We start from the raw sequence: 25,828 nt of genomic DNA, 5'->3' as shown, positions 1-25,828 counted from the left end.
TATTCATCCAGATTTTTGGTTACTAGTTCTCTTCTTTCATGCTTCAAGCCAAGAATGGTGAGTTTGTACATTGCATCACTCTGACCTCCTCTTCTGTCTCGTTCCACTTTTGGGGAGTGATTATATTGAATCTCTAGATAATCCAGGATAGTACACTTCATTTAAGACCATTGGATTAGACCTTTAATTTTATCTAAAATCTTAAATCCTCTTTTTCACTTATATTCATGTATATTTAATTTACATGTTCTGGAGGTTAGTTTGTAAACATTTATGTTTGAAGGCCACTGTTCTGACCACCATAGATATGCACTGTGAAGCGTTTACTTTGGCTGAAATAAGGATAGTTAATACTTCAATTAAACATATATTTTGGATAATACCCTTTATTTTGTTTACAGTACAAAACTGTTTTTATGCAAATAGAAGAGAAATGAATAAAGTGACTTTGAACTTTTTAAAGCTAATATCATATATACTATAATGTATGAAGATTTTAGGAATCAAGGTTATACTTCAATTTCATTAAATTATATAGTTTATATCATGATGGGCAGATTAATAACATTTTTCCCAGTGAAGATTGTTACCTTCCAATAAAACTGAGACCAGAAAAAAAAAAAATTCCTAGAACTAAGTTCATGTTAATTGAGGAACCTGTGACATATTTGATGGGCCTTCTATAGTGTTTCAAATAAGATTGATACAAAAATATTTAATTTTAATATTTACTAGAACTAAAAAGCCTCTTGATGAAAGTGAAAGAGGAGAGTGAAAAAGTTGGCTTGAAGCTCAACATTCAGACAACAAAGATCATGGCATCTGGTCCCATCACTTCATGGGAAATAGATGGGGAAACAGTGGAAACAGTGTCAGACTTTATTTTTGGGGGCTCCAAAATCACTGCGGATGCTGATTGCAGCCATGAAATTAAAAAACGCTTACTCTTTGGAAGGAAATTTATGACCAACATAGACAGCATATTAAGAAGCAGAGACATTACTTTGCCAACAAAGATCGGTCTAGTCAAGGCTATGGTTTTTCCCGTGGTCATGTATGGATGTGAGAGTTGGACCATGAAGAAATCTGATCGCCGAAGAATTGATGCTTTTGAACTGTGGTGCTAGAGAAGACTCTTGAGAGTCCCTTGGACTGCAAAGAGATCCAACCAGTCCATTATAAAGGAGATCAATCCTGGTATTCTCTTGAAGGACTGATGCTAAAGCTGAAACTTCAATACTTTGGCCACCTCATGCGACGTGTTGACTCATTGGAAAAGACTCTGATGCTGGGAGGAGTTGGGGGCAGGAGGAGAAGGGGACAACAGAGAATGAGATGGCTTGATGGCATCACCGACTCGATGGACATGAGTTTGAGTGAATTCTGGGAGTTGGTGATGGACAGGGAGGCCTGGCCTGCTTTGATTCATGGGGTCGCAAAGAGTCGGACAAGACTGAGCTACTGAACTGAACTGAACTGAGGATTAATTTTCAGAATTGTGAAAGCACTTATTTTAAGAGTACAAAGTAGAGGTAGTAGGAAAGATGGGACTTTTTGAAGAACAGTTCTAGAAGAAAACATGGGCACTGCATTCTATGACATCAGTCTCAGCAATAGATTTTCAGAACTTTATGTGTAGGCAAAGGTAACAGAAAAAAATAAATAAATAAACAAGACTATATTAGACTAAAAGGCTTTTGAACAGTGAAGGAAACTATCAACACAGGAAAACACTGCCTGCTGATTGTGAAAATATTTGCAAACAATACAGCAATTAAAAATTTTTAATAGTAGATTTTTATATTCAAAATATTCAAAGTACTCATACAGTTCAATATCAAAAGAACTAATAACTCAATGAAAAAGTGGACAAAAGGAGACATCCCAGGTGGTTCAGTAGCTAAAACTCCACATTTCCTATGAAGGGGATGTGATTTCAATGCCTGGTCAAAGAAATAAGATCCCACATGCCATGGGGTGCAGCCAAAATGAAAGTTGGCAAAGGATCTGAATATTTTACCAAAGATGACATGCAGATGGCCAGCAGGTATATGAAAAGATGCTCAACATCACTGATCATCAGGGAGTGCAAATCAAGGTCACTATATAATATCACCTGACACCTGTCACAATGACTATTTTAAAAAGACCACAAACAATAAAAGTTAGAAAGGTTGTAGACAAAAGGGAGCACTCATATATTGTTGAAATTTAAATTGGTGCAGCAACTATGAAATACAGTATGGAGGTACCTCAAAAGTTAAAAATGCAATTGCTGTTTGATTCAGCAATTCCACTCTTGGGTATTTATCTGAAGAAAATGAAAACATTAATTTGAAAATATATATGCGACCCAATGTTTGTGGCACCACTATTTATAAAAGTAATGATATATAAGCTACCTACGTTCTCATCAATAGACAAATGGATAAAGATGGTGATGATGATGATGTGTGTGTGTCCACAGAGATGAAAGAACATTACTCAATCAAAAAGGGAATTAAAATGTGCCATTTGCAACAACATGAGTGGATATAGGGGGTATTGTACTAAGTAAAATAAGTCAAACAGAGGTAGACACTGTATGGCTTCATACATGTGGCTTTAAAAACCACACAAATGAGTGGTAATAACAAAACTGAAATAGAGTCATAGGTGATACAGGGAATAAATAGGTTGTTTTCAGAGAGAAGAGTGATGGATAGATGAGAGTAACTGGAGAATAAGATTGAGGAAAAAACTTTTAGTACAAAATAGAGGAATCACAGGTATGAAATCGACAATGTGGGGAATATAGTCAATAACAATGTAATTTATTTATATGGTGACATATAGTAACTAGAATTATTGTGGTGATAATTATGAAATGTACAGAAGTATTGAGTCACTATTCCATGTAATAGGAACTAACAGTGTAGATCAGTTACATTTCAAAAAGAAACAAATCAAGAAATTCACAGAAAAACATTCAGATTTGTGGTCAGCAGAGGTGGGAGTTTGGGAAAGTGGATTGTATATAGGCAATCAACAGATAAAATTTTCCAGTTAGAAATGAGTACTAGGGATGTAATGTAAAACATTATAAATAAAATTAAAAGTATTGTATGCAACATATAAGAATGTTAAGAGAGTAAATCCTAAGCTTTCTTTAAAAAAAGAAACAGAAAAAATCTTTTTAAACTCTGAGAAAATAGAATATGATATTAAATTTGATTATGATTTTAAATGGAGAAGTTTAAAATAATGTCAGTTGAGAAGAAAAATCTAATTTCTTAAGATTAAATATATGCAGTATAAAATTCAATTTAATCCTGAAAATAAATATAAAAATGATTTGTTACACATTAGAATAGTAAATCAGAAGATAGAACATGTAGTTTTATCTGCTTTCATGTGATTTTAAATAAATTGCAAAGCCAAAAATTAATTTGTCAAAAATAAAATTTGCAATATCTTTATAAGAATGCATTCATTCCCAGTAAAGTTTCAAAATAAATGGTAGTCATCATTATCAAATTGATTTTTACCTTTGGAAAAGCTCTTTCTCAATAGACATATCTCTTTACTAGGGAGACTTTTTTCTTTCAAACTGATTTTGTCTTATTCTTTTTACCTAGGTTTCAAAGTGTGGGAAGTTGCATTTATTTAACCTACTTAACTGACAATATTGTATAAAATATATAGCAAGCACAAAACAGCAACTGAAAAGACATTGGCACCCAGCAGAATTGAAAACTGAATAAAAGAGTTGAAATTATTCATATTTTGACAAGAAATGTCTGTCACTCTGAATATACTATTATTTTCTTTCCTATTCTATACCTTTAAAATGACATGTTGACATGAGTTATTTTTACCAGTAGCAATTGAAGCTAGAACGTATTGGAAAGCATTTTGTATGTTATTTTACTACTTGACATAAAAACTGTAAGTTGAAATCTTGAAATTGTTGTATTGCCTCTATCTTTTGATCCTACCCTCCCCTCATCCATTTGTGATTGCTTTATTCCTTGTTTGAAGGTCCCAAGCTATCATATGCATTATATTTGTTTATTGACTATTTCATGGAATTTTGTATTGCTCAGAATAAATGCAATGCAAATCTAATGCATACAGTATATATTTAAATGATACTTTAAAAGAATTCAAAGGTGTAACATGGCCGTACTGCTGACTTTTAAATATTATACTAAACATTAATATACAGTCTCAAATAGTGCCCCCATGTAAAGTCTGTTTGAATGTGTTCAACCCTGAAGGTGATGAGCTCTTACTGTAAAAATGAAGGCGGCTTTTCAGATATGAAAATTTAAAAAAAAAGAGAGAGCTACCTGCCTCAGCATACTTTCAATATGAATAAAACTTTGGTATGGGGAGAAAAATGTAACTGATTGATCTGATATCATTAAGAAGTGTTAAGACTATGTCAAAATTTAAAGTTTCATGAGACAAACTAACACTCTCAGTACCCATTTTTTTGCTCATTTGCTAAGAAATTGCTTTCAGGAACCCTGATATTACACTATAGTCTCAGAATTGTCACCCTATCCCGAATCGTCTTAACAACAGTCTCTTAGAGGAGGTAAATGATTTCCATGAGACTCTATATTTTTAAGTAGATAGTTGTGAATCCCTCTGTCCATGGAATTTCCTGGCAAGAATAGTGGAGTGGAATGTTATTTCCTTCTCCAGGGGATCTTCCCAACCCAAAAATCAAACCACTGTCTTCTGCAGTGGCAGGAGGATTCTTTAACACTAAGGCACCTGAGAAGCCCTGTGAATTTTGCTGGTCTTTAATTTTTAATGAATTCTGTCATGTTACTTCCAAAGTATCTTTGTCAGCAAGATTTCATCTATGTCATCATTTTATTTGGAATTTCCTCCCTCCTGTATTCTACCATGTGCAGAGTTCATTCCCCAGTGTAATGAACTTTACTAAGTAGCCTCAGTTACAGCTATGAAGTCAAAAGTAACCCAAGTACAGAGTAAGATCAACCAGTCTCCTAAGACATAACACAATCTCCCAGTTATTATCCTAACATAGTGATACCTTGTTCTGATTTCTACACATTTGAAGAGTATTTTGTTTTTCTCTAGAAATTGTGCGATATTTATTGAAATAAAGTTCTCTCAAAAGAAGAATTTCAAGACGGAAGTTGATAGATATTAAGTTGCCTAATACATCCCTAATAATCAGTAAACATTAAGCATCAAGGTAAAAATGCAATTAATTACCTGTCATACCAGAAAGAAGCTAGTTTCTTGGATGTTACTAACATAGACGTTTCCACTGTAGGAATTGGAGAACACTGATACAGAGGGAAAATAATGTGTGAGGGGTGTGTGTGTGCTTAGTCACTCAGAAAATACTATATTTCCTTCAAATTACTTTGAAATAGTAAAGGCTATACTTTCAAACATTTATATGAGTATGCTGAAGTTACAAATAAAATTCTAAGAAAATACATAGGGAATTGAAGAACTACAAATCAAATTATTAATAATAAGTAAATTGTTAAAAAGTTTTTGAGATAAAAGGATAATATATCCCACAAGTCATATAATACTTAATGAGAACTTTGAAACATAATAAATTCACAATACAATCAAGATATAAACATATTACAACAAATTTGTTATCTCAGAAACATGCTCAAAATAAGAAAATATGGTATTACAATAAGGAGATAAGACATAACTATTCAATGCATTTTCGTGGAACAACTGAGTATATAGAAAAATCGTATTCTTCATCTCCCAACATTTAGAAATTAAATTGTTAAAAGATTCAAATTTTAAATATAAATGCAACAGAATAAAGAATGTAAAATATTGAATAGTTAGTGATCTGAGACTTATCAAGGAAAATTACTTACAAACCATAAAAGCAGGAGAAGCTAGAAAAGATGGATATAACTGACTATACAAAATTACGATATATATCGATCACAAAAAGAGATCCATAAACAAAACAGACTAACAGATACTTAAGATGGCATCTAAAGTACAAACGAGTATATGTTTTCATAACGGGAAAACATTCTAAATATGTTGTAAAATACAAAATCACAGAAGGAAAAATGTGCTAAGGCAACTACCCCAAGAAACAAAACATCTGTATGGAAATAGATTAAAATTTAATAGTATATATTCATTAATAGACAAATTAAAGCAAATAAACAACATCACTTGGATGAAGTTTCAAATTTTACAAAATAATTTCTTAATCATTTATTCACTTAATTCTCAAAATCTTTGCAATAGTAATTACTAGTCCCCAATCTGTGAATGAAACACTGAGGACCAAGTTGTTGAAATAGCTTCTTTAATTTTCACACAGTAGGCAAGAAGTAAAGAAATTTAATCCAGGATTTTATCTGGACAAAAACTGGAAGCTGACAGAGACAAAGTTCTTCTTTTAGGTGATATATATATGGGTTATTATTTCAATATATTGTTTAAAATTTTAAATAAAATATTACATTAAAAATGTATTTTTAATCTTGGCACTTTTCACTAAACCATTTTGCCATTTCTGTTACAATCTCTTATTTTCACCTGGGTAGTCAACATATAGGTACTCAACATACAGGAGCTTCCCTGGTGGCTCAGAGGGTAAAGAATCTACCCATAGTGCAGAAGACCTGGCTTTGATCCCTGGGTCAGAAAGATCCCCTAGAGAAGGCAATGGACAGAGGAGCCTGGCAGGCTACAGTCAAAGGGATCAAAAAGATTCAGGCATGTCTGAGCAACAAACTTCCATTTAATAAACTTTTCAGGAAAACTGTTCCAGGGAGCAGAGTCCCTCATCCAATCATACAAGACTCTACAGCTTTCAGGTTTAGAGATGAGGTATACTATAACCAGGACAACTGGCCTAACACTCTTTAGTAACAAGCACAAATAGCTCAGTGTGCACATGTTCTGTGTGTAGGTTCATGAATTCTGTAAAGGTTACAGTATGTGTCTGTTGACTCAACTAAGTTTGTCCATTTTAATAAATAATAAGAGTGCTCTCTCACACAAAATTTTCCCCTCCAAGTCATTCTTCATCGGTGATGTTGTTTCATTCCACATAGATTATATTCAAGTTTCCTGATCATAATCTTCAGCTTCATATATAATTTTAAATTCAAGTATCTGGTACCTGAGCTTCCATATTTGCTTCTTATTTGCAATTCCAGTGAGAAATCCTTTACCGATTCACCTTCTAGCCATTCACACCCATAAACAATGTTCTCATTCTTTATGTAATACAAGTTCTGCTCAAATGTCCTTCCTTGCCCTTTTTCTATTTCTCCATTTTTTGTCTGGGATACCTTACTTATTTTGTAAATCTAACTATGACCTTTACAGTGTATGCACTTTAGAAATGGAAATTCCTATTGCATTTCTAAATGGTAATTAACCACAGGTAACTGAATGTTATATCAATGCTTCAAATTTGGAATACACAAATTCTGTCAATGCCTCATATTATCTTACCTTTAAGCAGCTCTCTTTTTTTACTTTAATATTTAGTTTGGAGTAAGACTATTTGATTCATTTTAATGTATCTCAATGTTATTTTTACCAAAAAATTAAAAGCAACTCCTTTCCTTCAGTCAGTTCAGTTCAGTCACTAAGTCGTGTCTGACTCTTTGCGACCCCATGGACGACCCCAGGGCTCCCTGTCCATCACCAACTCCCAGAGTTGACTCAAACTCATGACCATTGAGTCAGTGATGCCATCAAACCACCTCATCCTCTATTGTCCCCTTCTCCTCCCGCCTTCAATCTTTCCCAGCATCAGGGTCTTTTCCAATGAGTCAGCTCTTTGCTGGAGAAGGAAATGGCAACCCACTCCAGTGTTCTTGCCTGGAGAATCCCAGGGACGGGGGAGCCTGGTGGGCTTCCATCTATGGGGTCACACAGAGTCGGACACGACTGAAGTGACTTAGCAGCTTAGCAGCAGCAGCAGCTCTTTGCATCAGGTGACCAAAGTATTGGAGTTTCAGCTTCAACATCAGTCCTTCCAATGAACATTCAGGACTGGTTTCCTTTAGGATAGACTGGTTGGATCTCCTTGCAGTCCAAGGGACTCTCAAGAGGCTTCTCCAACTCAACAGTTCATAAGCATCAGTTTTTGAGCATTCAGTTTTCTTTATATTCCAATGCTCACATCCGTTCATGGCTAGTGAAAAACCATAACCTTGATTAGATGGACATTTGTTGGCAAATATTATCCCTGCTTTTTAATATGCTGTCTAGGTTGGTCATAACTTTTCTTCCAAGGAGCAAGCATCTTTTAATTTCATGGCTGCAGTCACCATTTGCAGTGATTTAAAATCACTTTCCAAAACTCCTTTCCTTAGTAGTCTTTTAATTGTATTTGTTGGCTTTTTAAAAACTAATCAAACTGTCCATAAGGATAAATTTTACAGTTGTTGTTTATTTAGATTTAAACACTTGGAGGGAAAAAAACCCACAAAACTTAATTAAGGATATATTATATCCTTAAATAGATATATTGTTGATATTAACTGATATTAAACTTTTAAATTTCTGAAATTGAATAAAATATTTTACCAATGTTGAGTTGCAATAGGATGTTTATAATACATTCCTGTAGATGTCGAAAGGAATTTTCACTCTTTATACATTTTAATTGTTCCACTTAAACTTATTGAAACAATTATATGTATTAGTCAAGACTACAAAACTTAGGGAAAAATTGTTTGCTAAGAAGAAAATCAGTTCTTTTCTCTGTCTTTTACATTCATCAGATGAATTTAGAAAGAATTTAGAAAGATCAAATTTTAATTTGTCTTTAACAGATTTTGTTATTTGTATAATCCACAACCATTTTCAAATTATGTTGACATATTAACTAACATATACGGAAACTGATCTGGATTTACCATCTGTCTGGTTGAGGTAGGTTTTAGCATTTTAAATCACCCAAACTTTGTTCCCATAATAGCAGTTCTGTTTTGCAGCTTTTATTGTTTTGTACTGTGCGTGGGTGTGTCCTTTTTCCCATATTATTATCCAATCTCTGTGAAGTGAGAATTCATGTGCTATCCTTAAAAAGAGTGTTTTGTATTCAATGTAACTGCTGAAGGATATAGTTAAGTTATGGATGAAATTTTAATTATAATATTTTTTTCTGTCAACATAATTATAACACATTGTTTTAAGCTTTGGCCTTGTTGAAATGAATCTTAACTATTACTTTGCAAGATAATTAATTCAAGAATGGAATACACAAGTTTTCTTCATGCTAATTTATTTATATAATTTTGTCAATAGAAAGTTAAGCTTTATTTCATGTCTGACAATGTTAAATCTGCAGGCAACATTCATTAATGTCTTTACCAAAATTTAAAATTGCTAACCAGAATTGTTTACTTTCTTATACAAAAATGAAAGAAATAGTTGCATGACTTATCATTGTATTTTATAATAATTGCTTGAAACACATTTTTATATGAAAGTATTTCAGAGCATATACTATTTTAACAAATATAATACCAGTATTATAAGTCAAGGAAGAATTACTGATGTTCAATAGTACATGATATTTTTGTAACACTTAATTTGATGTATCTCCTGCTCTATCTTGGTGTATATTCTATTCTTCTGATTTATATTTTGGAATGGGTAGTAGATTTACAGTGAAGGAAAAAGAAATTCTCCCTGTCTCATTCACTGCTGCTAAATATTTTACAGTTTTATAAAACATGATCTATAAACCATCATCTTTTTCAAGATGCATGTTCCAAAAGAACCAAAGAAATGAGAAAATCAATGAAGTTTAACATTTTCTATAACATAACAAGCAGTATGTCTTACAGCATCAAAGTATTTTAAAATAGGATGAAATTATCTATTCTATCCTATAAACCAACAATATAAAATCTACAAAAACATTGGCAAATGAATTTCTCTATTCTCTTTTATTATTCTCATCATAAAGCTGTAAATTACTATGGGGCAAATTTCAATTCAAAGTAATATCCCTCATACAAAGCTAGGGCTCAGATGGTAAAGGATCTTCCTGAAATGTGGGAGACTCAGGTTCAATCCCAGGGTCAGAAAATCCACTGGAGAAGGGGATGATGACCCACTGCAGTATTATTACCTGGAGAATTCCATGGACAGAGGAGCCTGGTGGTCTACACTCTTTGGGTTCTCAAAGAGTGAGATATGACTGAGTGACTAACACTTTCATTCATACAAAATTATAAACTGTGTGTGTGTGTGTGTGTGTTTTGGCTTTGTTGCTGTGCATTGCTTAGTCATGCCTGACTCTTTGCAACCCCATGGACTGCAGTGCACCAAGATTCCCTGTCCTCCATCATCTCCGGGAGTTTGCTCAAACTCATGCCCACTGAGTCAGTGATGCCATTGAACCACCTCATATTCTGTCATCCTTATCCTACTGCCTTCTATCTTTCCCTGTATCTGGGCCTTTTCCAATGAGTCAGCTCTTCATATCAGGTGGCCAAAGTATTGGAGCTTTAGCATCAGTCTTTTAAATGAATATTCAGGGCTGATTTCCTTTAGGATTGATTGGTTTGATTTCCTTGCAATCCAAAGAACTCTCAAGAGTCTTCTTCAACACCACAGTTCGAAAGCATCAGTTCCTCCACACCCAACCTTTTTATGGTCCAATTTTCACATCTGTACATGACTACTGGAAAAACCACAGCTTTGACTATAGGGGTCTTTTTAAGCAAATAATGTTTCTGCTTTTTATTATGCTGTCTAGGTTTGTTGCAGCTTTTCTTCCAAGGATAAACCATCTTTTGTTTTCATGGCTGCAGTCACCATCCTTAGTGTTTCGGACTTACATTACTTTCTTAAACAAACTGAACGTGTTACTTGCTCAGTAGTGTCTGACTCTTTGCAATTCCATGGACTGTAGTCTACAAGGATGCTGTGTCCATGGAATTCTCCAGGCAAGGACACTGGAGTTGGTTGTCATTCCCTTCTCCAGTGGATCTTCCTGACCCAACCGTCAAGCTGAGATACCCTACATTACAGGCAGATTATTTATTGATTTAGCCAAATTTGATTCTTTGACTGCATTGTGTTAATATTTTTTCTTATGTTCTCACGGCATATGTAATGCATTCAATATCTTCTAAATCATCATGGTGATATTAAAGACTTTATACACTTTTTATGTAAGTTCACACATTTTTTTTTTTTTTCTTTTCTATCCACATCACAAGACTTACAGAATCTTCGTTCCCTGACCAGAGGTCAAATCCAGGATTGGCAATGAAAGACTGAAATCCTAATCACAGGATGAACAGGGAATCCTGTTTGGCATACTTTTAAGATTTTTCTCTGAAGGTCACTATTACCTACTTCAAGTTCAGTTCAGTTCAGTCGCTCAGTCGTGTCCGACTCTTTGCGACCCCATGAATCAAAGCACGCCAGGCCTCCCTGTCCATCACCCACTCCCGGAGTTCACTCAAACTCATGTCCATCTAGTCGGTGATGCCATCAAGCCATCTCATTCTCTGTCGTCCCCTTCTCCTCCCACCCCCAATCCTTCCCAGCATCAGAGTCTTTTCCAGTGAGTCAACTCGTCACATGAGGTGGCCAAAATATTGGAGTTTCAGCTTTCACATCAGTCCTTCCAATGAACACCCAGGATTGATATCCTTTAGAATGGACTGGTTGGAGCTCCTTGCAGTCCAAGGTACTCTCAAGAGTCTTCTCCAGCACCACAGTTCAAAAGCATCAATTCTGTTTTGTTTTTTTTTTTAATTTTTCCTAAATAAATTCTTAAAGACCAAAATTAGAAGCTATTTTCAATGTAGTGTGATCTACATAGTTGGCAACAGAAAATTAGTCTTCTCTATAATAATTAGGTAGTCAGTGACAAATCTCAGAGATTCAATATATAAAGTATTATCTTTTGCAAAATGCTCCAATTGTATTCAATTATATTGCTCAATTGACTGAAATGTATTATTTTGTCCTTGTGAGGATTCAGCTATATCATTCTCTACTTGATTTGCTGTTCAGTTGCTCCTTCATTTCTGACTCATTGTGACCCCATTAACTGCAGCACACCAGGCTTCCTTGTCCTTCACCAAAATCATGAGTGTGTTCAAACTTATGTCTGTTGAGTCAGTGATGCTATCCAACCATCTTGTCCTCTGCCATCCCCTTCTCCTCCTGTTTTCTATCTTTCCCAGCATCAGGGTCTTTTCCAATGAATTGACTGTTCGCATAGGATGGCCAAAGTTTTGGAGCTTCAGCTTCACCATCAGTCTGTCCAAAGAATATTCAGGATTGATTCCTTTAGGATTGACTGGTTTGTTAGAAATATAAAGTGATGCATGTCATAACAGACATATGGAATATGCATAAATCTTAAGGAAAATGTAAGTATTATACATGTTGTTTTAGCAGTTCAAAGACATATAGTGTTAAAATATAGGCATGATTTCTCATTTATTTTCTTCTTTTCATGTAGTAGAATGGTCGATAGAATGGGCTTTGAGTGGGTGTTAAGTTGCTTCATTCACGTATGACTCTTTGCAGCCCTATGGATTATGCCCCCACCCCCACCCCAGGCTCCTACTTCCATAGGATTTTCTAGGCAAGAATACTGGAGTGTATGGCCATTTCCTCCTCTGGGGGATCTTTCTGACCCAGATATCAAACCCACATCTCTTGAATCTCCTGCAATTTCAGGCAGGTTCTTTACCACTAACGCTACCTGGGAAGCCCATGGGCTTTGGGAATCTTCAAATAATATTTTGTAAGGTTATATGTGTGTACGCATATACTCACTCATTAATTCATTCAATTACATTTTAATTGAAGTATAGTTAGCATTCTTATTTGCATATATCTGTCCCATTATGTAAGTCTCGGACTGAAAACTCAGAATAGAACTGAAGAAAGAATTTCAAAGGGATTAGTGAGTCCATCTTTTCTATGTCAGCTAACTTCAAGCAGGATTTCCAAAGCTCTAATGTTCCTATTAGAGACACAGACATACAGAACAAATGTTTGGACACCAAGGAGGAAAAGGGGATGGGATGGGTGGGATGAATTGGAAGATTAAGTTCAACATACATACTGATAATATGTATAAAGTAGATTCCTAATGAGACTTTACTGTGTAGGTCAAGGAACTCTGTTCAAGGTTCTATGGTGACTTAATGGGAAGGAAGTACAGAAAAAGAGGAGATGTTTGTATAGCTGACTCACTTTGCTATACAGTAGAATCTAACACAACATTGCAAAGCAACCATACTCCAATAAAAACTAATTTAAAATATTTTTAAAAATAAATAAAAGATGAGGCTAGACAAATATTTTCCCATTTACCTTCTATGAGTTAACAGATTTATTTTAAATTATTTTAGTAAAAACTACAACAGTCCAACGAATAAGTGATCAATCAAATCGTGATGCATAAGGAGAAATTCCATGACTATTCAGGTTTTATGTGAGAGCAAGATAAGTCTTTAAAAGTCAGTTTGCCATTAGTTTCTTCTATAAGATTTAAAACAAAAAGGTAAGCTGAACTTTGGATATTATTACTAATTTCTATCACCATATAGCTTTCTGACATTTTATTATTACTTTCCAAGTTGATATAATTTGGTTAGTGTACAATGTTCATAGTATATTATACTGTCTTATAAAGCAAATGTGAAATAAAGTAAAAAACTTATTATAATGATAAAATTCTAAAAGTAATCAAGCAATTTTTCACTATATCCTTTAAAAAAAATACTTGCAGCTATGCATACAATTACAGTCTCAAGAACTATTTTTATGGAAACTTTGTTTAGCTTGACTTGGTGAAATTTTTCATATTGCAAACATGTGTGAGCAATGCACCTGTTAATAAGGGGAAAGATCTCTCTCGCTCTTGCCCTGGAGGGGTTGGTGAAAAGTTTTTTTTTGTTTGTTTTTGTTTTTTGGTTTGCTTTCATGCATATGCTGCTGCTGCTGCTAAGTCGCTTCAGTGGCGTCTGACTCTGTGCGACCCCATAGACTGCAGCCCACCAGGCTCCCCCGTCCCTGGGATTCTCCAGGCAAGAACAATGGAGTGGGTTGCCATTTCCTTCTCCAATGCATGATAGTGAAAAGTGAAAGTGAAGTCGCTCAGTCGTGTCCGACTCTTAGCAACCCCATGGACTGCAGCCTACCAGGCTGCTCCGCCCATATGATTTTCCAAGCAAGTGTACTAGAGTTGGTTGCCATTGCCTTCTCATTCATGCATATGAGACTGTTTCATTTTCGGCACCAGAAATTGCTTTATGAAAAACTGAGGTAGTATAATTCAGTGATGGGCTTTACCAAATATATACGAATACACATCTAGCACTGTAGAATATTATATCTGAAATACTTTTGGTTTCTGCTTCACTTCAATATTATGGATAACATAGTAGACTTTTGTGATGAATAATTTTAAATTAAAATGTTGAAACCACTATTGTGGGATAACCCACCTAGAGCCAGACATCCTGGCGTGTGAAATGTGAAGTCAAGTGTGTCTTAGGAAGCAATACTATGAACAAAACTAGTGGAGTTGATGGAATTCCAGGTAGCTATTTAGAATCCTAAAATATGATGCTGTTCAAGTGCTGCATTCATCATGCCAGCAAATTTTGAAAACTCAGCAGTGGTCACAGGACTGGAAAATGTCCGTTTTCATTCCAGTTCCAAAGAAGGGTAGTGCCAAAGAAATTTCAAACTGCAATGCAATTCCTTTCATTTCACATGCTAGCAAGATAATGCCCCAAATCCTTCAAGGTCAGCTTCAAAACTACTTGAACCAAGAACTTTCGGATGTACAAGATGGATTTAGAAAATTCAGAGGAACCAGAGATCAAAGTGCCAAAATTCATTGGATCACAGAAAAAGCAAGGGGATTCTAGAAAAACACTTACTTCTGCTTCATTGATTACATTAAAGCCCTTCACAATGTGGATCACAACAAACTGCCAAAAATTCTTAAAGAGATGGGAATGCCAGACCACCCTATCTTCATCCTGAGAAACCTGCATGCCGGACTAGAAGGAAACAGATAGAAATCAGACAAGCAACAATGGACTGGTTCAAAATTTGGGAAGGAGTACATCAACGTTGTAGATTGTAACCCTGCTCATTTAACTTATATGCAGGGTATATCATGTGAAATTCTGGACTGTATGAAGCTCAAGCTGGAATAAAAATTTCCAGGAGAAATATCAATAACTTCAGATATGCAGATGACACCACCCTAAAGACAGAAGTGAAGAAGAACTAAAAAGCCTTTTGATGAAGGTGAAAGAGAAGAGTGAAAAAGCTGGCTTAAAACTCAATTAAAAACAAAACAAAACTAAGATCATGGCATCCAGTCTCATCACTTCATGGCAAATAGATGGGGAAAAAAATAGACACTATGGTAGACTTTATCTTCTTAGGCTCCACAATCACTGCAGACAGACTGCAGCAATGAAATTAGAAGACACTTGCTCCTTGGAAGAAAACTGTGACAAACCTAGGCAACATATTAAAAAATAACAGAGACATCACTTTGCTGACAAAGGTCCTTATTTGTCAAAATTACTTTTTTTTTTTCCCAGTATGCATGTACACATGTGAGAGTTGGACAAAAGGGTTGAGCGCTGAAGAATTTATGATTTCACACTGTGGTGCTGGAGAAGGCTCTTGAGAATCCCCTGGACAGCAAGATTAAATCAGTCAATCCTAAAGGAAATCAACCCTCAATATTCATTGGACAGACTGATGCTGAAGTTGAAGCTGCAATACTTTGGTCACCTGATGCGAAGAGCCGACTCATTGGAAAAGATCCTGATGCTGGACAATATTGAGGGCAGGAGGAGAAGGGGGCAACAGAGGATGAGACAGTTGGATGGCATTACCAACTGGATCAATTCGAGTTTTAACAAACTCTGTGAGATAATAAAGGACAGGGAAACCTGGTGTGCTGCAGTCCATGGGATCCCTAAGAGTCAGACACAACTGAGCAACTGAGCCGCAGCATTTTTATCTCTGTCTTCAATTCTTATCAGTTTGCTTGCTGTGTGTCTCGGTGTTTTCCTCCTTAGTTTTATTCTGCCTGGGAATCTCTGTGCTTCATGGACCCGGTTGATTATTTTCTTTCCCATGTTAGGGAAGATTTCAGCTATTATCTCTTCAAATATTTTTTCAGGTCTTTCTCTCTCTCTTCTCCTTCTGGGACCCACCCCTATAATGTGAATGTTCATGCATCTATTGTTGTCCCAGAGGTCTCTGAGACCGTCTTCATTTCTCTTCATTCTTTTTTCCTATATTCTGTTCTGTAGCAGTAATTCCCACCATTCTGTCCTCCAGGACATTTATCTATTCCTCCTTCTCAGTTCTTCTGCTATGGATTGTGTTTTGTGTATTATTAATCTGTTTGTTTGTTCTCACATTTTTCTAGGTCTTTGGTAATATTTCTTGCATCTTCAGCTTCCCTGGTGGCTCAGATGGTGAAGTGTCTTCCTGCAATGCGGGAGACCTAGGTTTGATCCCTGGGTCAAGAAGATCCTCTGGAGAAGGAAATGGCAGCCCACTCTAGTACTCTTGCTTGGAAAATTCAGTGGATGGAGGAGTCTGGTTAGGCTACAGTCCATGGGGTTTCAAAGAGTTGGACACGACTGCGTGACTTTTTTCCTTTCCTTGCGTCTTCTCAACCTTTGTCTCCATTCTTTTTCCAAGATTCTGAATTATGTTCACTAGTACTACTCTGAATTATTTTTCTGGGAGGTTGTCTATCTCCACTACATTTAGTGGTTTTTCTGAGGTTTTATCTTGTCCCTTCATCTGGGACATGAGTTTCTTCTTTTTAGTGCTGTTTAACTTTCTATAATGTGGTTTTTGCTTTAGTCACTGTGGGATTGCAGTTCTTCTTTCTTCTGTCTGCCATCTTGTAGAGGAAGCTGTGAAGCCTGTGCAAACTTCCTGATGGAAGGCGCTGGTGGTGGGAAAAACTGGACCTTGCTCTGGTGGGCAGAGCCTTGCTCAGTAAAGGTTTAATCTAATTATCTCTTCCCTGGTAGTTTTTTGGCCTGAGGTGACCCAGCCCTTGGGTCTATGGACTCTATGGTTGGTTATTGGTAACTTCCAAGAGGGTTTGTACCAAGGGGGTCATTCTTGGCCTGATCCTGCCAGGGCCCAATCCCTGTAGTGAGCCCCTGTCAACACACACCACCACAGGAAACCCTCCAATGCTAGCAAGTGGTTTTGGTTCAGTCTCTTGTTTAGTCACTTCTCATTTCCTCTGAGTCTTGGTGCATGCAAGGTTTTGTTTGTGCCCTCCAAAATTGGAGTCTCTGTATTCCTCAGTCCTATGAAGTCTTGTAATCAAATCCCTCTGGCCTTCACAGTCATATTCCCTGGGGATTCCCAGTCACTTTTTTGGATCCCCAGGTTGGGAAACTTGACGTGGAGTTCCAAACCATCTCAGCAGTTGGAGAATTTCTTTGTTATTATTGTTCTCAGTTTCTGGCTGACTCATCTGGCTAGCATGAAATTTAATTTTATTGTGATTGTACTTATCCTACTGCCTTGATGTGGCTTCTTGTTTGTCTTTGGGCATGGGTTGTCTTTTATTGGTAGGTATCCTCCTGTCAATGGTTGTTCCACAACTGATTGTGACTTTAATGCTCTCACAGGAGGAGATGAGCACACGTTCTTTTACTCCACCATGTTGAACCGAAAGTCCAAAACATTGAAAATTTAAAAGTTAAGTTTTAGTCCTTGAAGAAGTCAGCTATTAATACAAGAATTATTTTATATTGCTTCGATATCATTCAGATTATTTAATGGGTTAACTATGAATAATCCACAATTATATTTTATGTACTTTTCTACAAAGAGAGATATTATAAATTGCAAAGGCAATGAGAAAAGTGCTTAATAGCCAATAACTATGAAATGAGTGACATCTAAAGAGTATTCTTGAGAAACATTTACTCTGGATTGCTAATTCTATGCATACATTCCTGAAGCTATCTATAATTGTTTTAGATCACAAGTTTAAATTAGTGACATTGCCACGTAATTTTCTCATGTTGTGGGGTTCCTACTCAGAATTTAATTAGAATCATGATTATTCATTGTCTTTAGAAAATTCCCTGAGGAGAGAAAATACTTGAACATTTCACAAGATAAGAGAGATTTGCTGCTTAAAATATTGAAATCATTGGAAAATTTATGGTGGGATCTTTTATCATTTGCTGAATATCCTTGTGTTTTAAAATACATTATTTAATTCTGTCACAATTACTAGCTTAAAAACTTTAACGATAAATTATAATAGAATTTCTATGACTACTTTTGTTTCTTCTGATGGATACGTTACAGTTTTCTATAACCTTGCTAGTTTGTGGTAATTCTTCTATTGCCTTTGTTGGTCACCTGTATTAAAAGTAACTCTGCACTTTGGATTACAGGTATTTTTATAGTGTTTTAGGGTGAGGAAATGGGCCATTGGCTATTTTTAGGATTTGGTCTTGAAGCTATTAATATTCTTGGCTTATATATATTGGTAATATTAAAGCAATAGAGCTTCTCTTTTCTTTATTCCTTTTTTTTTTTTTTTTTTACTGCTTATTGTGAAACATAGAATCTTAGCTCCCTGACCAGGGATGGAAACCTCACCTTTGTAGTAGAAGTTCTAATCACTGGACCACCAGTGAAACCCTATTTTGCAAATTTTTAATTGGTTGATTTCAGTTTATTAAATGGATTATTGATATCCACTCCAGTCCAAATCATTGAGACCCCATGAACCACAGCACCCCAGCCCTCCCTGTTCATCACCAACTCCCATTCATTCCGTTCCGTTCAGTCCCTCAGTCGTGTCCGACTCTTTGCAACCCCGTGAATCACAGCATGCCAGGCCTCCCTGTCTATCATCAATTCCCGAAGTTCACCCAAACTCATGTCCATTGAGGCGGTGATGCAATCCAGCCATGTCATTCTCTGTCGTCCCCGTCTCCTCACGCCCGCAATCACTCCCAGCATCAGAGTCTTTTCCAATGAGGCAACTCAAAGCATGAGGTGGCCAAAGTATTGGAGTTTCATCTTTAGCATCAGTCCTTCCAATGAACACCCAGGATTGATCTCCTCTAGAATGGACAGGTTGGAACTCCTTGCAGTCCACGGGACTCTCAAGAGTCTTCTTGAGCACCACAGTTCAAAAGCATCAATTCTTCAGCGATCAGCTTTCTTCACAGTCCAACTCTCACATCCTTACATGACCACGGGAAAAACCATAGCCTTGACTAGACGGACCTTTGTTGGCAAAGTAATGTCTCTGCTTCTTAATATGCTGTCTAGGTTGTTCATAACCTTCCTTCCAAGGAGTAAACGTCTTTTAATTTCATGGTTGCAATCAGCATCTGCAGTGATTTTGGATCCCAAAAATATAAAGTCTAACACTGTTTCCACTGTTTCCCCATCTATTTCCCATGAAGTGTTGGGACCAGATGCCATGATATTTGTTTTCTGAATGTTGAGCTTCAAGCCAACTTTTGCACTCTCCTCTTTCACTTTCATGAAGAGGCTTTACAAAAACTAATGTCCATTGAGTTGGTGATGCCATCCAAGCAGCTCATCCTCTGTCGTTATCTTCTCCACGTGACCTCAATCTTTCCTAGCATCAGGGTCTTTTCAAATGAGTCAACTCTTTGCATCTGTAGGTCAAAGTATTGGAGTTTCAGCTTCAGCATCAGTCCTTCCAATGAACACCCAGGTCTGATTTCCTTTAGGATGCAGTGAATGGGTCTCCATATAGTCCAATTCAGTTCAGTTCTGTTCAGTACCTCAGTCTTGACCAACTCTTTGCGACCCCATGAATCACAGCATGCAAGGCCTCCCTGGCCATCACCAACTCCCGCAGTTCCCTCAAACTCATGTCCATCGATTTGGTGATGCCATCCAGCCATCTCATTCTCTGTCATCCCCGTCTCCTCCCACACCCAATCCTTCCTAGCATCAGACTCTTTTCCAGTGAGTCAACTCATCGCATGAGGTGGCCAAAGTATTGGAGCTTCAGCTTAACATCAGTCCTTCCAATGAACACCCAGGATTGATCTCCTCTAGAATGGACTATTTGGATTTCCTTGCAGTCCAAGGGACTCTCAAGAGTCTTCTCTAGCACCACAGTTCAAAAGCATAAATTCTTCAGCGATCAGCTTTCTTCACAGTCCAACTCTCACATCCATACATGACCACTGGAAAAACCATAGCCTTGACTAGATGGACCTTGGTTGGCAAAGTAATGTCTCTGCTTTTTAATGTGCTATCTAGGTTGGTCATAACTTTCCTTCCAAGGAGTAAGCGTCTTTTAAATTCCTGGCTGCAATCAGCATCTGCAGTGATTTTGGAGCCCCCCAAAAAATAAAGTCTGACACTGTTTCCACTGTTTTTCCATCTATTTCCCATGAAGTGATGGGACCATATGCCAGGATCTTTGTTTCTGAATGTTGAGCTTCAAACCAACTTTTTCACTCTCCTCTTTCACTTTCATCAAGAGGCTTTTTCGTTCCTCTTCAGTTTCTGCCATAAAGGTGGTATTATCTGCATATCTGAGGTTACTGATATTTCTCCTGGCAATCTTGATTTCAGCTTATGCTTCTTTCAGCCCAGCTTTCCTCATGATGTACTCTGCATATAAGTTAAATAAGCAGCATGACAATATAAAGCCCTGATGTACTCTTTTTCCTATTTGGAACCAGTCTGTTGTTCCATGTTCAGTTCTAACTGTTGCTTCCTGACCTGTATACAGGTTTCTCAAGAGGCCGGTCAGGTGGTCTGGTATACCCATCTTTTTCAGAATTTTCCACAGTTCTTGTGATCCACACAGTCAAAGGATTTGGCATAGTCAATAAAGTAGAAATATATGTTTTTCTGAAATTCTCTTGCTTTTTCCATGATCCAGCAGATGTTGGAAGTTTGATCTGGTTCCTCTGCCTTTTCTAAAACCAGATTGAATATCTGGAATTTCATGAATCACATATTACTGAAGCCTGTCTCAGAGAATTTTAAGCATTCCTTTACTAGTGTGTGAGATGAGTGCAATTGTGAGGTAGTTTGAGCATTCTTTGGCACTGCCTTTCTTTGGGATTGGAATGAAGACTAACCTTTTCCAGTCCTGTGGCCACTGCCGAGGTTTCCAAACTTGCTGGCATAATGAGTGCAACACTTTCACAACATCATTTTTTCAGGATTTGAAATAGCTCAAATGGAATTTCCTCACCTCCACTGCTTTGTTCATAGTGACGCTTTCTAAGGCCCACTTGACTTCGTATTCCAGGATGTCTGGCTCTAGGTGAGTGATCACATCATCATGATTATCTGGGTCATGAAAACTTTTTTTGTACATTTCTTCTGTGTATTCTCACCACCTTTTCTTAATATCTTCAGATTCTGTTAGGTCCCTACCATTTCTGTCCTTTATTGAGCCCATATTTGCATGAAATGTACCCTTGGTATCTCTAATTTTCTTGAAGTTATTTCTAGTATTTTCCCTTCTGTTGTTTTCCTCTATTTCTTTGCATTGATCGCTGAGGAAGGCTTTCTTTTCTCTATTTATATAAATTTCATATAAGTGTATTTATAAATATTGCAGCAAAGTCTTAGAACTTTCACTACCTAAAATTATATATTTTAATATCAGGCAATTCTTTTATTATAATATAATGTCCACCTTTAGTAGACACCTTAATGATAAAAGACCTTTTGGCCTTTGGAAATTATTTATGAAACGTATACTCCATGAAAATGTCAGTTTATTATTTTTAAAAAATGGCTTCCTTTATGCTATATGATAATAATCCCCAGTTACCTTACATTGTAGAATTACAGATTCTATTATACAACTGATTCTGTGAATGTGTGCGTGTAAAATTTTATTTTAAAACTTATAAAAACCTAACCCTTTCACTGTGAGATTCTTTATTAATTGATTCATTTAGCTGTTCTGCAAACTGAGTCACTCTTATTAGGAAAATATTCCAGTAATTTTTTATAGCACCATCTTTGTCTTGTTATAAAAAGTTACTGCAGTAAAAGATATCCCATTTTTAAAAGATTGCACTTAGAAAGATACTTGTTTTTTCTCTTCCATTTTCCTACATGCAATACAAGCCAATACACTTTATATTTGTATTTTTTTCATAACTATGCTTTATTATGCTTCATTTAATCTCTTTTTATTATGAATAATACTGTCACAAATTGTTCCAACACTTCAGTGAGGTTATTTAGTGAAGAATTCATGAATATGTAGCAGGAATCAGGAAGACAGGAACAAATATACTTGAAATTTGAGAAAATTTAAGGAAAAATATAAGCATCTGAATGCAGAGTTCCAAAGAATAGCAAGGAGAGATAAGAAAGCCTTCCTCAGTGATCTATGCAAAGAAATAGAGGAAAACAACAGAATAGGAAAAACAAGAGATTTTTCAAGAAAATTAGAGATATCAAGGGAACATTTCATGCAAAGATGGGCTCGATAAAGGACAGAAATGGTATGGACCTAACAGAAGCAGAAGATATTAAGAAGAGGTGGCAAGAATACACAGAAGAACTGTACAAAAAAATCTTCACGACGAATATAATCACGATGGCGTGATCACTCAGCTGCAACCAGACATCTTGTAATGTGAAGTCAAGTGGGCCTTAGAGAGCATCAATACGAACAAAGCTAGTGGAGGTGATTTAGTTCCACGTGAGCTATTTCAAATCCTGAAAGATGATGCTATGAAAGTGCTGCACTCAATAAGCCAGCAAATTTGGAAAACTTGGCAGTGGCCACAGGACTGGAAGAGGTCAGTCTTCATTCCAATCCCAAAGAAAGGCAATGCCAAAGAATGATCAAACTACCGGACAATTGCACTCATCTCACACGCTGGTAAAGTCATGCTCTAAATTTTCCAAGCCAGGCTTCAGCAATATATGAACCGTGAACTTCCAGATGTTCAAGCAGGTTGTAGAAAAGGCAGAGGCACAAGAGATCAAATTGCCAACATCCGCTGGATCATGGAGAAAGCAAGAGAGTTTCAGAAAACCATCTATTTCTGCTTCATTGACTATGCCAAGGCCTTTGATTGTGTGGATCACAATAAACTGTGGAAAATTCTGAAAGAGATGGGAATCCCAGACTACATGACCTGTCTCTTGAGAAACCTGTATGCAGGTCAGGGAGCAACAGTTGGAACTGGACATGGAACAACAGACTGGTTCCAAATAGGAAAAGGAATACGTCAAGGTTGTATATTGTCACCCTGCTTATTTAACTTCTATGCAGAGTACATCATGAGGAACGCTGGGCTGGAAGAAGCACAAGCTGGAATCAAGATTGCTGGGAGAAATATCAATAACCTCAGACATGCAGATGACACCACCCTTATGGCAGAAAGTGAAGAGGAACTCAAAGGCCTATTGATGAAAGTGAAAGAGGAGAGTGAAAAGTTTGGCTTGAAACTTAACATTCAGAAAACGAAGATCATGGCATCTGGTTCCATCACTTCTTGGGAAATAGATGGGGAAACAGTGGATACAGTGTCAGACTTTATTTTTTGGGGCTCCAAAATCACTGCGGATGCTGATTGCAGCCATGAAATTAAAAGACGCTTACTCCTTGGAAGGAAAGTTATGACCAGCCTAGATAGCATATTAAAAAGCAGAGACATTACTTTGGCAACCAAGGTCGGTCTAGTCAAGGCTATGGTTTTTCCCGTGGTCATGTATGGATGTGAGAGTTGGACTGTGAAGAAACCTAATCACCGAAGAATTGATGGTTTTGAACTGTGGTGCTGGAGAAGACTCTTGAGAGTACCTTGGACTGCAAGGAGATCCAGCCAGTCCATTCTAGAGGAGATCAATCCTGGGTGTTCATTGGAAGGACTGATGCTAAAGCTGAAACTGCAATACTTTGGCCACCTCATGGGACGAGTTGACTCACTGGAAAAGACTCTGATGCTGGGAGCGATTGGTGGTAGGAGGAGACGGGGACGACAGAGAATGAGGTGGCTGGATGGCATCACCGACTCGATGGACATAAGTTTGAGTGAACTCCGGAGTTGTTGATGGACAGGGAGGCCTGGCGTGCTGTGGTTCATGGGGTCGCTAAGAGTCGGACACGCCTGATCGACTGAACTGAACTGAAGTGAACTGAGTTAATCTCTCTCTTTCTTTTTTTTTTTAATTTTCCTCATACATTCTGTTAAAATTAAACATTTGAAATAGATTGAAATAAATACATACATTTATATTTGTGTCTCTAAATATTTTCGGAATAATAGCTAAACATCCACTTATAATATTTATCTTTACCACTATCAATCCTAAAAGATGGTGTTTTTAAGTTGCTGCACTCAATATGTTAGCAAATTTGGAAAGGTCAGCAGTGGTCACAGGATTGAAAATGTCAGTTTTCATTCTAATCCCAAAGAAAGGAATTGCCAAAGAATGCTTACACTATCACACGATTGCATTCATTTTACATGCTAGCAAAATAATGCTCAAAATTCTCCAAGCTAGGCTACAACAGTACGTGAAACAAGAACATCCAGATCTTCAAGCTGGATTTAGAAAAGGCAGAGGAGCCAGAGATCAAATTGCCAACATCCATTGGATCATAGAAAAAGCAAAATAGTTCTAGAAAAACATCTACTTCTGCTTTATTAACTATGCCAAAACCTTGGACTGTGTGGATTACAACAAACTTTAAAAAATTCTTCAAGAGATGGGAATGCTATACCACCTTACCTGCCTCTTGAGAAACCTGTATACAGTTCAAGAAGCAACAGTTAGAACTGGAGGTGGAACAATAAACTGGTACACACCCCAGTCTGCTGGTGCTCGGAATGTGGCTGGATGGCTTGGACTGAGTAGGGTTTTCCTTGCTCGTGAATCATGTAGAGTACACTGCCAGCCTCTTGTCTTCTCTTCACAGTGGCTTCTTCTGATATCTAGGTAAAGGAACAGGAGAAACATGCCTCGGGCCAGGCTTTTCTCTCCCAGAATTTCCCCTGTTCCCTCCTAAGAACAAGGATCTTTCCCTGGAGGAAATTCAGAAGAAATTAGAAGCTGCAGAAGAACGACACAAGTTCCATGAAGCTAAGGTCTTGAAGCAGCTTGGTGAGAAACGGGAGCACGAGAAAGAAGTGCTTCAGAAAACAATAGAGAAGAACAACAAAGTCAGTAAAATGGCGGAAGAGAAGCTCACCCACAAGATGGAAGCCAACAAAGAGAACCAAGAGGCACACATGGCTGCCAAACTGGACCGATTATGAGAGAAGGACAAGTACAGCCAAACTGGACCGATTATGAGAGAAGGACAAGTACACTGAAGAAGTGTGGAAGAATAAAGAATCCAAAGATCCTGCTGATGAGACTGAAGTCAACTAATTTGTTCTGAGGACTGACTTTCTCCTCTACTCCTCCCTAAATATCCTAACACTGTACTGGTCAGTGTCATTTTACTTTTGCCCCCCTAACAAATATTCTAGAAGCTGATGTAGGACTGTATAGGTAGATTTAAACCGTATGAAGTTGATTTAGGAACAAAAGGGGAGAAATGAAAAGTGTATTACTCTTTCTCTAAAGTTTTGAAGTCTTTCTAATGTAGTTATTTTTCTTGTTCCTTTTTTTTCTACTTCAGTACACCTGGTGTGCTGGGTTAATGGCTAGTACTGTATTGGTTCCATGAAAATATGCCTGTGAAAAGAGTATGTAGTGGCTTCTTTTAAATTGTTAGGTGCTGAATATGTATTCTCTTTTAAATCCCAATTGTGTCCTGATCTTACAGATGCTGCAG

At 36.9% G+C, this 25,828-nt stretch overlaps 1 pseudogene; it reads left to right on the top strand.

The window, feature by feature from the left end:
- The window catches only part of LOC129561270 (stathmin pseudogene), a 142,368-nt pseudogene extending 116,949 nt beyond the window's left edge, over positions 1 to 25,419 (top strand).
- Positions 25,420 to 25,828: the final 409 nt, after the last annotated feature.

Source organism: Moschus berezovskii, chromosome 10 (genome assembly GCF_049115385.1).
Source record: "Moschus berezovskii isolate FMDL1 chromosome 10, NW_MosBer_1.0, whole genome shotgun sequence".
NCBI lineage: Eukaryota > Metazoa > Chordata > Mammalia > Artiodactyla > Moschidae > Moschus > Moschus berezovskii.
The sequence above is the reverse complement of the archived record's forward strand: the minus strand, read 5'-3'. Positions and strand labels throughout refer to the sequence as shown.